This window comes from Salmo trutta, unplaced genomic scaffold (genome assembly GCF_901001165.1).
Source record: "Salmo trutta unplaced genomic scaffold, fSalTru1.1, whole genome shotgun sequence".
Taxonomy (NCBI): domain Eukaryota; kingdom Metazoa; phylum Chordata; class Actinopteri; order Salmoniformes; family Salmonidae; genus Salmo; species Salmo trutta.
In genome coordinates this window covers 95,001-100,000 of record NW_021822844.1, presented here as the reverse complement: position 1 = coordinate 100,000, position 5,000 = coordinate 95,001, and the positions used below count along the sequence as shown (strand labels likewise).

General features: G+C 52.3%; 2 non-coding genes across 2 annotated transcripts; both read right to left on the bottom strand.

Annotated features, from left to right (window-relative positions):
* Window positions 1–2,482: 2,482 nt before the first annotated feature.
* LOC115185512 (U5 spliceosomal RNA) lies at window positions 2,483–2,599 on the bottom strand. The gene has a single exon (XR_003875162.1). It is a non-coding gene; the product is annotated as a U5 spliceosomal RNA (small nuclear RNA).
* A 912-nt stretch (window positions 2,600–3,511) lies between these two features.
* On the bottom strand, window positions 3,512–3,701 carry LOC115185475 (U2 spliceosomal RNA). Its single transcript, XR_003875141.1, has one exon. It is a non-coding gene; the product is annotated as a U2 spliceosomal RNA (small nuclear RNA).
* Between the last annotated feature and the right edge of the window lie 1,299 nt (window positions 3,702–5,000).

The window sequence follows — 5,000 nt, the reverse complement described above, 5'->3', positions numbered from 1 at the left end:
ACCACCACTAATCTAAATTTACAATCCCTTAACGTGACATCCACCCCCAAAACCCTCCCCTGCACAACCACATAATAACCCTCCACCTTCACCTCCCTATTCCCAAACAAAATCCCCACCCCCGTTGAATGAACCCCACCAATACCCCAGACTGACTCCCCCTTGTCCCACTCCCTCCTAAACCTACTCACATCCCCTCCATCCCTCAGGTGAACCTCCTGCAACAAACAAAAATCAAAACCCACACCCCCCAAATAACTAAATACCCGCCCGCCTCTTAACAAAATCCCTTAAACCCCTTACATTTAGACTAACAAAAGTAAAATTAGACCCCATGAAAAAATAAAAATTAAAAACTAACACAACCTTCCCTCAACATACTAAAAACCCAACAGAAAAAACAAAAAACAGGAGACTCACCCGATGCTCCCCTGCTCAATTTCTACCGACGGGGACGCCGTCCGCACTCCCGACGCCCCCCCCTCTTCCTCCATTTCACCAACCCAGGATGCCGGAATGGTGTTTGGCACCGGGGTGCCCTGCATCCTGGGTCTACCCCCACACTCCTCCCCCTCCCCAGTGCTGTAGCTGGATTGGAAGAGAATAGGGGAGTCCGAATCCCCAAACGAAAAAACCCCCACCTCCTCCTCCGCCCAGCCCTGGGCCTTGTTAGGTGGGTCCCCCCCCACCAGTAGTAGAGGGCCTTGGGAAACCAGTGGTAACGCAGAGGTTTCTCCCGCCCCCGTCGGTCTCTTGGCCGCCCCCTCCCTCTCGCTGTCGACCAAACTCACCCTCCTCTTCGCTCTCTTCTTCGGTGATTGTGGCAGGAGAGAGACACCACCCTCGGTCCCCGCCAGCTCCTCCACCATGCCCCTCATCTCCTCCACCAGGGCACTTTCCCCCCACTCCCCCCTCCCCCCCCTCCTCTACTGGTCCTTCCACCGTCTCCACCACTCCTCCCTCACTCGCATCCCTCTCCGGCTCCTCCACTCTCGTGCTTTCCTCCGCCTTTTTTCCCAGTTGTCCTCCTCTCATGCCTTCCATGTCCGCCTCTCCTCCTGCTGCCACTCCTTTCTCCTCCTCTTTCCTTGCAGCCTTCCCCTCTGGGCCCGTGCTGTCCGACGTCCTTCCTTTCCCTCCTCTTCTTCCCCCATCCCCCGCTCCTGCTCCCCCCCCAGCTGCAGACGCGTATGACCCCTGACGAGCCGGGCACTCCCGCCACAGGTGTGCTGACGAGCCACACCCGTGGCACGCCTTAGGCTCGTCACAATCCTTCGCCTCGTGCTCCCCAGATCCACAAAATCTGCACTTTCTAGTGCTGCACGAGGCGAGGATGTGACCATAGGCCATACAACGCCTGCAAAACGGGGGCTGACGTGCGTAAAACAACGTCCCCCTGTCAGCCCCCAGGGAGAACATCGCGGGGGGATGAAGGTAGCCACCAATCCCCTTTGGGTCCTCCCTGAGGAGGGCCTGGAACCCTCTCCGCCCATTCCAAAACCCCAGGGAGTCCCTGAGGTGCCTCGCTGAGGAAATATTGTCCATGTACCTCCCCAGAAATGCTCTCACTTCTTCGTCTGTAACATGTGGATTATACATGTTAACTGTTACTACTCTAAAATTGTTTTTTGCCAAGCTAGTGACCTCATAATGGCACATTGGTTTTGTGTCTCCCACAGCTTTCGCCTTCTTCATTATGTCGTCGTGTTTTTCTTCTTTATGGAAGGTCACATCGAAAGCCGCTTCCATCGGGTTCCCTTGTAGACATAAAACATCTTTTACCTCCAATTTTAGGATTCCCATCAGTATTGTCCTTCCAAAAGTTTCTCTCCCGAAAGGCTCCATCCCCTTGTCCTTCCAGGCGAACCTCAGCGTGTTGGCCATCCCGATCCCTGGAACAGACTTCTTGGATGTGTAACGAGCCATTCCCAAATTGAAAATGACACGCACAATCAAAAAAAACAGCTCTCTAAAAAGAAGCCACTGAAAGAAAAAAAATTTTTTTGTTTGTTTTTTTGTGCAAAACGATTCCTTCCAAACTTATCGCCCTCCGGCCATCGGCTTCTGGCTAAGGGGTTACGGCACCGCAGTACCCAACTTGAACTTAGCCAAAAGGCCGAGAAGCGATAACCCACAAATTGACCCCTGCACCCGCCGGGCCCCCGGGGGTCTCGGCAGACCTCAGCGGTTTGGCAAAAGTTGTCTCCTCCCCACCCGACGCTTCCCTGGTGACAGGCGGGTGTTTTTTTTAACAAGTCGCTAATGCGTCTTTAAGTCACTAGCTCTTTAAGCCTAGTGCGACTATTTGTTCAAAGCCCGGAAAACACGTCAGTCGTCGTCGGGCTTGAACTCAATTGCCCGAGCGACTACTTTGAGTGGAAAAATACGCCGGTCGGTCGGTCGGTCAGCCGGCTTCAAGTCAAACGCCTGAGCAAAAAGTCTCGGCGTCATCTCTGTCAATTTCTCTTGAAACAAGATACCGGGCTCTGCCAGAAGCAAAGCCCTTCCAAAAATATGTTGAACTCGTAAGTGTTCCTCTCCACGGAAGTCTTTAGTAAAAGGCGAAAGGCTTGTGCGTAATGAAGAGAAACCAGAGTCGTATGGAAGTCAGAGGTCGGGGCCCGAGACACACACTGTGCACTCTAGGCCGGGTGCCCGCGGGTGGTTCCCGAACCCACTCTTCCAAGTTTGAGGGCTGTGGGTAAAAATTCACAGACAGACAGACAATCCTGGTGAAGTGATTGTATTTTTTGGGGGGGTCAAAAACACAGACAGACAGACAGACAGACAGACAGACAGACAGACAGACAGACAGACAGACAGACAGACAGACAGACAATCCTGGTGAAGTGATTGTATTTTTTGGGGGGGGTCAAAAACAGAGACAGACAGACAGACAGACAGACAGACAGACAGACAGACAGACAGACAGACAGACAGACAATCCTGGTGAAGTGATTGTATTTTTTGGGGGGGGTCAAAAACAGAGACAGACAGACAGACAGACAGACAGACAGACAGACAGACAGACAGACAGACAGACAGACAATCCTGGTGAAGTGATTGTATTTTTTGGGGGGGGTCAAAAACAGAGACAGACAGACAGACACACACACACAGAGACACACACACACACACACACAGAGACACACACACACACACACACACACACACAGACAGAGACACACACACACACAGACACACACACACACACACACACACAGAGACACACACACACACACACACAGACACACACACACACAGACACACAGACAGAGACACACACAGACACACAGACACACACACACACACACACAATCCTGGCCAATGTTTTTTTTTTTTTTTTTTTTTTTTTTTTTTTTAAGTAAAATGGCGGGAAAACGGGGGACCCCATGAAGGGGGCTTCGCCCTTGTTTCAGTTTGGATGATTCTTCTTTTTTCATTCCTTCTCTTCTTCTGCTAGCTGTTTTACATAGCTTTGTGTATTTCTTTTTCCTTGACAATGAGAGAGAAGTGTTGCACCGTTCCCGGAGGTACTGCAATACCGGGTCGATGCGTGGAGCGGATGGAGCAAGCCCCATTTCCGACTCCCTGTTCGAAAAATCCATTTAATATGTAGTCCCCCGATGGGGGACATATCAGATATTAAACTGATAAGAACAGATTTTATTTTTTTTTTTTTTTTTTTTTAGAAAATATATTTATTACGTTCAAAACCAACCAAAATTTTTACCACTCAATAAATTCAAACACAAATTCCAATAAACACAAAAATAGACATTTCAAAACTATTCATCACTAACCAACCCAAAACCCATACCCATATAAAAATAACCAAAAAACACTCACCCTATACTCCCGACCGACGGGGACGCCTCCTCCCCTCCTGACGCTCCCCCGTCGGCCGCCATCCCCTCTCCCCTGGAAACAAACACACTACCCGGCACACCCACCCTCTGTTCCTTGTGCCCCCCACTCAAATCCACCACCCCCCCCTCCCTCCCGACTCCGGCCCGGGGACCCCATGCCCCTAAACAGGGAGCTTAACCCTCCCTCACTCGCCCAATCCTGGGCCATACCTGAGAAGTCCAGATCAGACAGGGGTGTAAAGGAGATGGAAGAGGGGGCCCACGAGGGCCCCGCAACCCCCCCCCCCCCCCCCCCCCTGATCTGCCTCCCCCCCTCTTTCTCCAACCCTCCCCCTCACGCTCTCCTTCCTTTTTGATTTTTTTTTTCCTGGCTTAGTAGCCGGCAACAAGTTTTCATATGTCTTCCAAGCCTTCCAATCCCTACTCCTTCCCTCTTCCCTCATTTCAGTGTCCCCCCAATCCTTCACTCCCGCTGCCTTCTCTGTCTCCATCCTTTCTATCTCCTTCTTCTCCACCGCCGTCTTCTCAATCTCCTCCCTCTCTGTTTCCTTCTCCATCTCCTTCTTCTCCACCACCGTCTTCTCTGTCCCCTCCACTCTCTTTTCTCCTTCCTCCTCCTGCTCCTTCTCTCCTTCATCTGCCTGCTCCTCCTCTCTTTCCGCCTCCTGCTCCTCCTCTCTTTCAGTCTCCTTCCCTTCTGGTTCCACCAAATCCATTTCTTTCTCTCCCTCTTCTCCTGCTGCCGTTCTTTCCTTCTCCTCCCGCTGTATGTCCTTTTCCTCCGTGCCTCTCCTTCTTTCTTGTTCCCCTCCTCTTCTTCCCCCATCCCCGGCTCTCGCTCCCCCCCCAGCTGCAGACGCGTATGACCTCTGACGCGCCGGGCATTCACGCCACAGGTGCGTCAGCAAGCCACACCCGTGACATGCCCTCGGCGCGTCACAGTCCCCCGCCCCGTGCTCTGTAGATCCACAATACCTACACTTCTTTGTGCTGCACGAGGCGAGGATATGACCATAGGCCATACAACGCCTGCAGAACGGGGGCTGACGGGCATAATACAACGTCCCCCGGTCAGCCCCCAGGGAGAACATAGCCGGAGGATGGAGGTAGCCTCCCAGACCTTTTGGGTCT